General features: G+C 41.4%; 1 long non-coding RNA gene and 1 other non-coding gene across 2 annotated transcripts; both read right to left on the minus strand.

The window, feature by feature from the left end:
* Nucleotides 1-3,429: 3,429 nt before the first annotated feature.
* Nucleotides 3,430-4,960, minus strand: LOC112847056 (uncharacterized). Its single transcript, XR_003220368.1, has 3 exons — nt 4,783-4,960; nt 3,883-4,003; nt 3,430-3,749 (listed from the first exon to the last, which is right to left on the minus strand). It is a non-coding gene; the product is annotated as an uncharacterized LOC112847056 (long non-coding RNA).
* Nucleotides 4,961-9,018: 4,058 nt separating this feature from the next.
* On the minus strand, nt 9,019-9,100 carry trnas-uga (transfer RNA serine (anticodon UGA)). The gene has a single exon. It is a non-coding gene; the product is annotated as a tRNA-Ser (tRNA).
* Between the last annotated feature and the right edge of the window lie 3,974 nt (nt 9,101-13,074).

Genomic DNA, 13,074 nt, shown 5'->3' on the forward strand with positions numbered 1-13,074 from the left:
TGCTTTCTAGCACAGTTTGTCTTTTTGTTGGATGTGAAGGTAAAAGTAAGCCAGAGTAAATAAAAAGGAAAGTTATGAGTTCCTTATTCAGTCGAATAAGAGAAATGGACAAAAATAAAAACAGAAAAGTTTGATCTGACCGTTATGTGCTCGTGTATTTGCGCTTAAGCTATGAGTTTAGCAAAATTAAATTCTTCTTTTTGTATGACACACAAGACATTTTTGGAGGAGAAGTGCTTTCTCTGACAGTCAGTCCCAAAGGGGAAGTAATTCTCAAGTTTCTGAGGAGTTTTGAACAGGCGGCGAAAGGCGAGCCTCCAGATGCGACTGTTTGTAAATCTGTAAAGCCTTATGGACACGTATAGAAATTAGAGCGACTCAAAATCTCATCAGCAGAGAGAGCAGGACAAACAAAGAGATTTACTTGCACTTTGTGGAAAAGTGTACATGCGCTAAAGGAGCAGAGGCATTTCCACATTTCCAAGAAGCCGGAAAAATCTATTAAAGCGCAGAATTAAATAGTTCATCTGCCAGATCCCAGCGCGCACATGCCAGGAGTTTTGTATTATAAACGCACCGGTAGTTGAAACTTTTGTTTTACTCATGTGCGCTAATCTCCACCCTATCCTGCTCCCGCTATAATTCTGTTAGACTTTTTCATATTTATTTAATAAACGCTCGAAATTCAAATTGTAACTTTGTGTGTCGAGAATTAATGGGAAAAGCCCTAACTGTTAAATCGTAAAATTTGAATTAGAAAGTTCCCATGTAATGCATATCAAACATTTATTAAAGCCACGCAGAATAATTGAATTGTTCTGCTGGTCTGATTTGTTTAACTAAATTCTTTGGCTGTTGAAGTGTGATACAAGATTTCCTGCAAAATCCATTACAGACACAGGTATCTTTTGTGTATTTGTGCATCTCCAATACATTTTTATCGAGTTTTATCTCTCCTTTCCTCTCTTCTCCCTATCTAAGCCCCAGCTCTGTCACTGCTTATCCACATCTCCACTGCTTATCTGCATCAAGCCCCTCAGTGAGATTTCAACCACTGTGACATGCAGTGAAAGCAGAGGCTGTCAGTCAGCTGGGCCAAAAAGATTGAAATCAGAGAGGGAAAAGGGAAGAAGGAACCAAAGGCATGAAGGGGGGGAGGAGGCAAACTTAATATAATTTCATTTTTGACCCTTCCGTGACAGAAAGCTGCCTTGATATACAGTAAGCTTATAGAAAGTGAATGCATTAAATCGGCTTCTTCAGCTCATGTAAATGTCAGCTCGTGTATCCCCGCCAAAGAAAAACACAAACACATCTGGGAGAAGGTCTACTCTCACTTATTGGGCTGATTATTAAGCAAAGCTTATAATGTCAGCCTCCCATTTACACACTATGAAAGTGTGTATACACACACACACACACAGAGAGAGAGAGAGAGAGAGTGAGAGGGAGAGTAGCCAGGGAGAAACTTTGTGTTTTAGTAAGCTAAGTTTCACACATTGACTGGAGGTGTCCTTGCTTTCTACTGGTGTAATTATCACTCCAAGAAAAGTGTTTCATTAGGAAAGCTCCTCTCTCAGACACATTACTCACAGAGGGCTGGACACAGACACCCTGGACAACTGTCTCACACACACACACACACACACACACACACACACACACACACACACACACACAAACACAAACCGCACACAACCCATTCTCTATTCATCACCCTTCAATCCCGTCCTCTGTTTCATGATTTATTTTTCTGGACTTCTCTTTCTGTTTGTCATATTCTGCACATTCTTCATTGTTAACTTCTTTAACGCAAAGACCCCCCCACCCCCCTTTTTTCTTAATAAAGTTAAGTAAGATAAGTAACTCCAGATTTATGAGTACATGGGTAAGCTACATACATACTACGACAAGGTCAGCTCAGCAACTACATGTTGTAGCTGTTCGCTGTCACCAGGGGGCAGTGTCAAAGGGCTGCGTTTACTTAAACTGCTATTAGTCCTTCTGCCAACACAAAAATAACAACAGCTTAAGTGATACATGCTTTTTGCTCCTTCATGCTGAACTTTGTTGTCGCACTTTTCAACCAATCACCATTAGACATGTGCACAGCTAGCTGTACTCATAAGCACTTTTTTATTTCCTTTTTGGATTACTGCATGCAAGCACGTCTGCTTGTATAGGCTGCATGCTGAATACTTACGCAAACAGACACAAACATGCCATCCTGTTTAACAAGCTCCATCACCGGTTGTACTGGGAGGCCCTTTGGCCCCGCCCCGACTGGTGTCTAACGTAGTAATTCAACTCTCACTTAAGCCAAGCTCGAGTGCTCCTGTGTTTAATTTTCCTTGCTTTCAGATCATTCTTCAAACGCTCCTTCAGCTTCCTGTATCCAACCCATCATCTCTCTATCTGTGCTGATTCTTCCTTCTCCTATTCCGCCTCCCCCTCCTCCTCCTCTGCCGTTCACTTCCCCTGCTGCCTATTCTCTTGCTTGGGAGGCCTGCAGGATTCTGCAGGTTAATGAGTCATGAAGTGTGAAAACTTCCTGAAAGTCAGCCGGGCTTAACGCTGTTTCCAGATGTGACTGTGCAAACGTCTGGATGTCCACTTGACGTGAGTTAGAGACGGAGCCGTGGAGCAGTTTTGGGGTGAGGTGGGGTGAACAGGAGGACAGAACGGCGATGAAAGGGTATAGTGTGAGAAATAAACGAGGGTTTGAAAAACATTCTGAAAGTCTGAAAGAGAACAGGATGGATGAATAGGGTGAGCAAGTTTTACAGCAATCGATCAAATATTGCTGGGATATTTTACTCTCATGCAGACAAGTGGAACTGCTGGTGACGTGAAAGTAAAGTGGGGCGGCACAAATATTATAGGAAAAAAATTCAACTGTAGGATGGCTAAAGATGACTATAAAACTTAAGGAATAAGCCTCAATACAAATGCACAGCACGAGATGAGGCCATATGTTTTCTACAAAGCAGATCTATATTCATCTAAAGGCAAATGCTGGATAAAAAGCTGATGATGACCCATTGCAAGCATATGTGTGTGAACATGTACATGCACAAAAGTGTGAGCCAGTGTGTGTGTGTGTGTGTGTGTGTGTGTGTGTGTGTGTCCATAATCTGGCGTAAATAATGACATCTCTGTCCCCCGTCTTCTGTGGTGCCAGCTCCACTAATTATTTATTCTTGGAAGCTGTGAGGGTGTCAAAGCTCCTGCATCTCAAACAGTGTTCCCCTCCCTGTTTTGGTGCCGGCTGCTTTACTGCCAGTTAGCAGTAGTATTGTTTCCTTATAGTCGTTGTTTCATTAGTAAAGATATTTCTGCTAACACGCCATCTTTAATTGCAAAAGCACTTTTTCTCAGTTAGCCAAGAATGATACATTTGGATAAGACTTAAATCCACACAGTGGCTGATCTGTGATTCATTCTGCATCATTACATGACAAATACAGAGACAGAGTGATGAGGTCTATCATTAGAGAGAGAAAGAACAACGAGATCTAGAACAAGTTCTACTAGAGCCCTGCGAACAAAAACATGGAGTCACTCTGAGATTACATGGAGCCAAAAAGGCACAGTGAGCAACCAAATCCAAGGAAGACTGTGGGTCAGGAGGTGGAGTTTGTTGTGGGTTGGGAGACTACCTGGTGGTCGGATCCCAGATGAAATTGGTACCCTAAATTTCTTCCGATGCATCCGTCAGAGCAGGACAAGTGGGTGATAGCTACAAAGTGCTGAAAGGCATAAAATAAATTGCTCTGTGAATGTGTGTAAATGTCTGAATGTGGACTATAGTAAAGAAAAGTCAGGTGCTCAGAGCAGAAAAGAAAACCAGTCAATCTGTGACTGTTACTTGGAACTATCTACCTGCCAAATGTCTTGAAGAACTGTACAAGTATAGCAGGGATATCCATTTGTTTGATCCGACATAATAGCCACCTCAAGGTCCAAATACTCACATCACAAAATGGATAAAGCAGTGAGGAACCTTTACAGGGTAAAAATGATACAAATTCATTCAACAGTTAAAATTTTGAATGGTTATTGAAGTCAGACTATGAGCTACACCCCCATAAATAGTTATACAACTAGGGTAGGACAGTATCTAGCTCAGATTACACAAAAAATAAGATATAATCCACACTGGGGTGGGGTTGGTATTGAAAATGAAAGAAAATCAAATATATTGACCTGCAAAAAACATAAAGCAAAGTATTTCTTCTGCATCATCCCAGTTCATTCGTTTGATTACACTTTGTTAATTTCTGAGCATTTAAGAACATTTTTCAGGTTTTCTCTCTGTGTCTTCACTCTGTGTGTGCAAGTTGTCTTTAAAGGTGCAGTCAGTCATTTTTTTCAGTTTATTTAATAGAAAAAAACAATATTATACTCATAAATATACAATAATTAGTGTGTAATCTTCCAATAAACTGATACATTCTCATAAACGTAGAATTAATCCATTAAAAATACACAGGAGAGGATATAAGAGAGATCAGACAACAACCCTCCCCTCCCTCGATGAAACTAACATTACACAAGCTAATGTTAGGCTCAAGTGTCCTAAAAATGTCACTTTCTGTTTGATGAACAGTTTGATTAAATTCTTACATCATATGATGTTTATTCAATAAGTGTCCAAGTCAAACGAAGATCCACAGTGCACTAATGTTGGCTAATAGTAGCTAACAGAGGCTAACTGTAGCTAACAGTGGCAAAAATAGCAGCGCTTGTTGACAGAAATGTTCAGAATATCCAACATCTCACCTCAGTATCGCTGTCTTCAGACAGAAGTGAGCTTCACACATGACTCAGCGACTCATATTGGCCTCCTTTAACAAAGTTTTCCAGCCTCCTCTAGAGTAAATAGACATGAACACATACTGATAACCTCCACTCTCCGCAGATGAACAGGGCCAGAGTTGTTTTGTCCATCAGAGGCCACGGTAGCTATTATTATGCTCTTCAATCTGGAAAACAGAAGTAAAAACAGAGTTGACTGCAATCTGCAGTCTACTGGCATCTAGTGGTGAGATTTTACACACTGTTTCTTTAAAACGGTAACACCATTTAATATGTCGGGATTTTTTTGACAAGATCTATCAAAACTACAGACGATGACAAAGTCTAATGCAACCTCTTTCAAGAAAACCTTAATCAAGAAAATGATGTACAGAAAGTGGAATGAAATTAGTAAGACAAAGAAATTAATTTTTTAAACTGGATTGCTTCTGTTCCTCCTGAAAAATATTTGTCATTGTAAAGTTGACGTATGATGTGCAAATTTTTCTGGCTGTACAGAAACAAACAAACAAACAAACCTGGTTTAAAAATACATTCTTATGTTTGTTTTAATTTAAAATAAAAGTAATCTAAACACTGGTGGAGTTTTTGTGAATGCCACGCCAGCACATACTGCACAACCACCTCTGTCAACTGACACGAACACCACTGGAGTGCGTGGGATTCAAGCAGCTCAAACTTAAACCAATTAAACCCAGTCGACACTAACGCTAATCGAGTGAAGGCAAAACACAATACCCGGACTCGAGAAGAGTTGCTTTAAAAATAAATAATTCAAGTGATCAGTGGATATTTTCCATCATCTATTTTTCATTTGGGTCAACAAATGGCATTTACAACAGTGCTTTGTCTTTCTGTCGGCGTGTTTGCACTTATGAATAAATGCTGGTGTTTGCATGTGGGCAAGATTCGAGAGACTCTCCATTCTCGTCAGCTAGTGAGTGCGATTGAGCTCTGAGGGGTTATGAGAGAAAATAAGTTGAAAACAGGACAGAATCAATACCGTTTACCCAATAGCATCGTAGCGTGTGTGTGTGTGCGTGCGTGTGTGTGCACTGTGCATTTGCGAGCTTGAAAATGTGTGTGTTTACCTGAAATGTGACTGCATTTAACGTGTCAAATTGAGGAAAAACAACCAATTGCCTCTTAGCACACACTTTATTGACCAGTGGAACACACACACATTTACACACACACACACACTGCAGGCATATCGACTGGTTGAAGGGAGAAACGGGTTTAAGGCAATTAGAGTAGTGTACTTTCCACCAGAAACCCACTATGATCCTTTTCACTGCAGTTAGCCAAGTACTCCTTAAGTGTGACTAATATTACAGCAGTGGAAGAAAGTAAAAGAAGACACTTTGCTGAACCCAGATGCTGTAACCTCATTATTAAGGCTACTCTGCAACACACAGAGAATGTAACAGCTACAACATTTTTCTATCACATCATGTCTAGTATAAAGCACTTTTTTGCATTGGTACATGTGTGCAGTATGTGTCACGCTGGTTGTACCACTTCAGACAGTTGCTTGGCAATTGTGAAGGCCCAGTGTGAAAACTTTGCATCACATTACTTTTCCGTCTTTGTTTTTTTTACATAATGAAAATCTAAGCTACGTCAGCAACCTCTCACTCCCAAGCACTGCATTCAAGACTGACTGGGAACAGAGATCAATACATCTGACTTGAAACCAATAACTAATATCTGAAGACCATCAAGACCCAACATCAGTGTATTACAACTGTATTTAAATGTTTCTTTTGTCAAACAATAGCGTTATAGTTCCATGCTGTATTATGGAAATACAAAAAACTGATCATGCAATGTGTTCAAACCTCCGTTTGTGCTTTTTGCTGACAACTGAATCTGGAGGTCATTCAGAAGGGGCTAACAATAGAGCCAATTCTTCACTATATCAAAAGGACTCAGGTAGTTCAGACATCTGACAAGGATGCCTCCGGGACGCTTCCTTGGAAGGCTGTTTCAGAAATGTCATGCCAGGAGGAGGCAGACCCAGGACCTGCTGGATAGATTACATACTGGCTTGGGATCAATTTGGTGCTGCTCTGGAACAACAGGATGGATGGATGGATGGACAGATGGATGGATGGACGGATGGACAGACAGAAGGACTGATGGACGGACGGATGGACAGATGGATGGATGGATGGATGTGGAAACACTACTGTAGATTTAACTCAGCGTAATGGCAATTTAAAGGAGCATTACACCCCTTTCTGTTTTAAAACACCTGATTCAATTAAGTTAACAAGAAGGCAGATTTAGTTCTTGCTAATCTAGTGGAAAATATTTCAACTAAATGTCGTTTTCGAACCTTTTGAAGTCCCAGAGGTCTCACAATTGAGTGACATTGCCTGTCTAATAAGCCACTTTTAACTCTTGGTTTCCGGTGTTACTCTTAATGTTCCAAGCATCCACAATTCAACTACTTGCCACCGAGCACTACGGAGGGAAACACAAGCACTATCCTCTTCCTGTTTGAGTTTCACGGCCAAGTCTATATTTTCCATAGAGATCATGTACCAGTCACAGGTCACAGGTTGAACACTTATAGAAAGCCAATCTCATCACAGATGGTGCTAATATTACATAACCAATACCCTGAGCAATAAAAATCAGCATAAAGATCTGTCTTGTTGCCTGTTTAAGGGGCTGTTTTTGAAATGCAGCTTTTGATTTCAAGACTTTGTGCGACTCAGCTGATATTAAGTCTGATCTGCCTTCAAAGAGGAGAATGGGTAGTTTTAACAAAGTATTAAACGATGTTCTGCTGAGAACAGTTTTAGCACAAAGCAAAGATGCATCCAAGTTATGTGATCGAGGAAAAAGACATTTTTAAAAAATGACATGATGGCAATGTGGACTGTGGTGGCATCGTCCATTACATGGCTACTGAGGCCTGCAGTACTTGACCTTCACTCCCTTAGAAAGTTCTTTAATCTACTTCTTAATACTTAATCTGTAGCATAAATACATCAAATACTTATCTGATTCGGTTCCTGACCACATGTTAATGCTGCAAACATCACCACCAACAAGTCACTACAAGTCCATTAATTTCCAGTTGAGCTGAGTGACTGAAGCGTGCAAGGTCAGGAGGTTAACAAGCTTGTCAACAGAGAAAAGTTTTGTAGTCTCTGGGCATCAGCCAGCCAGATTTCCACGCTTTGTTGTTTCTGTCACTTGATTTTAGAAATAATAGTTCTGCCTGTCTGGGTTATACAGTTAATGTTCCCCATTGTATGTATCCACACAACATTATGACACTTAGTCTTTTACAGCTTGCTCATGAAAAGCACTGAAAAAAAAAACACTGAACTGTACTAGACCATCAGAGCCTCTCATACAGGCTCCATCTGGTCAGAAAAGAGCAGCCCATCAATCAGCTCTGCTGACATTACGGACGTGAGGTAAGGACACAAACTTATCAAAGAGGGGTCCGTGATCAAATACGGAACTATTTGGGGCGCTCGACGTAAAGTGGTCTGGGAGCTCTTCACCTGGAGAGCAGCAAGTGGTACACAATCATTCTCTTCCTCTTTCATTTTCATCTCTCCATCTGTCAGCACGTTCAAGTAGATTTCTATTACTCAACAATGGTTGCTGCTCAGTTAGAAACACTCTGCGAGGAAGGGAGGGAGAGAAGGACACGGAGGCAGTCATAGACAGCAACAAATACAAGTGCTTACTGCTGTAATCCTATCAGGCAGGGCATGTTGGCTTTATGCAGCATTTGAGAGGTCAACATAAACTGTATGGACATGATGGAGAGAGGGGGGAATGCTTAGAGGAGCTCCTCAGATTCAAATGGTCAACGACAAGTACACTCACTGAGCATCACACATCCATGGACATTGTTTGCTGTGCTAGATGTGGTGGTCCCGTCACGGTTGGCCTTTAAAAAGGAACCCCTCTATGTCTAAATGTGGACAAATTGTGCAGTCTTTAACTGCTTTTCAGGCTTTTGCAAAGACCTGAACATTGTAACCTTTTTCACAGTGAGTTCAGAATATGTGTGTGAAGGTTCTCAGTCATCCAGGTCATTGTAGTCTAAGGAGCTTGGGGAAAAAAGCATCCAGACGCTTTTCTTTACAAGCTCCTTAGACTGAGTTCAGAATATTTTAATACATAAGGAAACTACATGGGCTACAGATGCTCCAATGAGGTTGTTAACGCTGTGAGCAGGATTTGAACCTGCGCGGGGAAACCCCATTGGATTTCAAATCCAACGCCTTAACCACTCGGCCATCACAGCTGGGCATTCTACCTACTGAGCACGTTCCTGTTGATTAGAGGTAAAAATGTTAGTGCTGATTAAATTGATTCAAGAGAGAACATTTAGCAGAGATCTAGCTCACAACTAGCCACCATTTTAACTTTACTGACATTAAACACTGCTCAAAAAATTAAAGGAACACTTTGAAAACACACAAGATCTTAATAATAAATAAAAACATCTTTGTGTACTCATATAGTGTCCCCAGTGTGTTCGTGACGAAAGAAGCACATTGTTTGATGCAAATGAATGAGGGCTGAATTCAAAGACAGCCTGAAAATCACTGTGGAAATAATTATGCTGCAGGTTTTTTTGTTTCTTTTTTACAAAAGTCATGTTACGAAGTCTGTTTGTGATTGTTTGGGCAGTGAAATTCACACTAGTGTCCTGCTGAAGGTCATTTTATAGTTCTGTCAGTGCTCATTCACCCATCACCCTGCTTGCACAAAGAAGCAGATGCTGTTCTGGCTGATGAGTTGAGGACCTTCAGCCCTGTCCAGATTTCCTAGAGTAACTCCCTGTCTTCTGGAATCTCCTCCATCCTCTTAAGACTGTGCTGGAGACACAGAAAGCCTTCTAGTAACGACATGTATTTATGTGCCACCCTGGAGGAATTAGAGTACTGTGCAACCTCTGTAGGGTGGTTGGACTCATGCTACCAGTAGTCACACTGACCCTCGCCAAATGCAAAAATAGTGAAAGAACAGTTAAAAGATGAGGAGGGAAACATATCAGTGTCCTCCACCTGTAAAACCATTCCTGTTTTGGTGGTTGTCCCATTGTTGCCCCTCTAGTGCACCTGTTGTTAATTTCATTAACACCAAAGCAGCTGAAACTGATTAACATCCCCCTCGGCTACTTAACTGAGCAGATCAATATCCCTACTTGTCTGCGTACTCCAAGTAAACAGACAAGTATTACTGAATTAACAAAATATATATATATAAAACACATTTACATCTGTGAGTAGCACAGTGGTATTAATACCTCCAGGGCTGGGTCCACATCTGTTTGCTGTCTGAAGAGTTTCCAGATGTATCGAGGACAAAGAGAAATAACTCTTTTCAAACAAATTCGGACACAAAGGATGTCTTTTCACCAAATGAAATGGACTGCTTTTTAGATAGAGCTTTTCTAGTCTTTCTAAGCACTCTAAGCACTTAACATTACAAACCACAATCATACACCAGTTTATTTTATGCACTTAAGCCTATAGCCAATTGAGAAATGCCAATTAATCTAACATGCATATCTTTAGACTGTGGGAGGAAACCCACTCAGTCACTAACCTGAACGATCAAACACAGAACTGCTGTATGTCCAAATCTTATGTTGTTTAATTTTTCCATCCCCACTGATGTCCTCATCAGTGCAGGACTTGTGGGCGTGCCCTCAAATACAAGTCTGTACCACTGCAGTGACATTACCGTCTAATGGTGTAATTACATGTGGTAGTTTGTGTTGCTGTATTGCTGAACTCCCGTGGTGAATGCTAACGCATTTGTCACGTCTGATAGAAGCACTGCAGGTTCAAATCCCATGTGGTGATGTAAAGCTTCCTTCTTGGCTAATGTTAACAGCTGTAGCAACATCAATATAAGCAAGAAAAAACAAAACAGCTCAGAAACAAGCAATAAGCCGACTGCAAAGTGTCACATCACGTTTTTCTTTTCTGTGTCTGAAAAGCTTTTCTCCAAACTGACAGAAACGGTAGAGGTTACAATTTTATTATTAATCCTTTATTTATCCAGGTAAAAGTCATATTTCCAAGAGAAACCTGGCACCAACAATGCAGTTAATGAGTATGTAACTATTATACTGTATTATTAAGTTGCATTAAAGATATGGTAGTGGGATGGTGGCATTAACAAACAGACAGGAGGAGGAGCTAGAGTGGCAGAGGCGAATATGTTAAGGTTTTTATTGGGAGTGACCAGAATGGAAAAGATTAGAAATGACTAGATTGGAGGGACAGCTCAGGATGAGTGATCTGGAGATAAAGTTTGAGAGGCAAGGCTGAGATGGTTTCTGGGGGTGGCTGTGGCCCAGAAGGTAGAGCAGCTCATTTACTAATCAGAAGGTTGGTGATCCCCTGGCCGCTCCAGTCTGTGTGCCAAAGTATTCTTGGGCAAGAACCCCGAGGGACTCTTAAAGCGTTCATGGGAGAACAAATATGTGTGAATGGTAGATAGAAAGCATTTAGAAGTCTAAAAATGTGCTTGGATAAATGTGTGTAAATGAATGAATGAGACATGTTGCATAAAGTGTTTTTAGTACTCGAGTAGGAAAGCACTATATACGAACCACCCCATTTACCATGATGTGGACATGTGCAGAGGAGGGATAGTGGATATATGAGGCAAAGTATGCTGAAGATGGAACTGCCCAGGGAGGAGGAAAAGAGGAAAACCACAGTGAAGGAGGACATTCAGAGGGTCGGAGTGACAAAGGAGGATGCTGGGGATAGGATGAGATGGAGGCAGATGATCCAATGTGGCGACCCCTCAAGGGAGATGAAAAAAAAAGATATTGCATTTAAGATAAGGAGACTCTCCCGTTGGATGGTCTGTAATCTTTTGAGGTGCTGAATAATGTGGTGCTGAAATGCACATTAAACATAATGCTGGAAATGTGTCGAAAATCTCAGGGGCGTAATTTCCAGGGGGTTTTAGGGGGGTTATGACCCCCACAATAATCAGACCCAACCAATATAACCCCCCCCCCCCCCCCCCCGAATAAAATTATGAATTATCTTGCATAAATAGGCTGCTGATTTTCTTTACTCATTTCAGGTATTATCAGCAAAATAGTTGCATGTTTAATCATCTGGGAATTTACCCAGATTTATTTATTTATTTAGACAGAGATCTTGTCCTCCGATTTACAACAGCAGAGCTTCTTTGCAATAACAGTCAACTGACTGAATGTGCAAAAAAGTGCAGACCTATTGTTGAGATTGCAGTTATTTTTCTTCATGCACCTCAAGGTGTTCATCACTTGTTTTGCGAATGGCTCATCAAATGTGAATATTCAGAATGCACTTGTGCTTCTTTACGCTGAGAGAAAGTGGAAACATTGCAGGTGTTTTGTATTATCATGCAGCGGTTTTATTGGTGTACTTGAGATCACACCGACATGGTCCAAGAACTAAAATGAGTTTGACACCCCTGATTTAGCAACTTGTGTTTTTAGAAAAAAGGGGGAAAAGGGAAATGGCGTCCCTCAGAATGTCAGTTTTCCTATTTCTTCTGTCTTTTCTTGTCTCTTTGCGTGTCTCCTCCTTTTCTGTGTAGTTTAACGTGTGTTCCACTGAGAGTACTCGGTTCAGTTTGTGTTTTATAAACAGTCGAGAACGCCCACAGCTCCCATGTGTAGGCGGATCCCTGTGCCCTCACTGTGACTCTGTAGACATCTCTATATCAACACAGTGCAAACAACTCGAGAACACGCACACGCAGACACACACCAGGACGCACGGCTGTCAGCCCCGTTGGAGACTGCGCGTGCACGCTGGGGTACACATGTTATTGCAACCTACTCACGCGCGCGCACACGCGCACACTAACCTGTCAGTCGTCAGGAGGAAAGAACAGTCAGTTGAGACATGCAAGTGTAGGAAAACATTTCATCCTTATTACCCTGTTATTCTCGCTCACGCACACACGCGCTCGCTCTGTATTTCTGTATTTAGGCATTATCATTCTCACCTTTTCTCATATTTCTTTCTCACGAGGGGCCTCCTCCCCCCCTCCCTCACTCCCTCCTCAACTTAATCTCTCTCTCGGTCTCTCTCCCTTTTCTCTTCCTCAGTCTTTTCCCCCCCTCAAGGTGTCTAAGCTGTGAGACATTTAATCGCCGCGGTAACGGTTTCATATCTGGAACAGAAATCAAATAATGCCAGATGATTTACTCCCCCTAGCAACCAGGGAGCACAGCCCTAGCAACCGACCCAG

This window comes from Oreochromis niloticus, linkage group LG6 (assembly GCF_001858045.2).
Source record: "Oreochromis niloticus isolate F11D_XX linkage group LG6, O_niloticus_UMD_NMBU, whole genome shotgun sequence".
NCBI lineage: Eukaryota > Metazoa > Chordata > Actinopteri > Cichliformes > Cichlidae > Oreochromis > Oreochromis niloticus.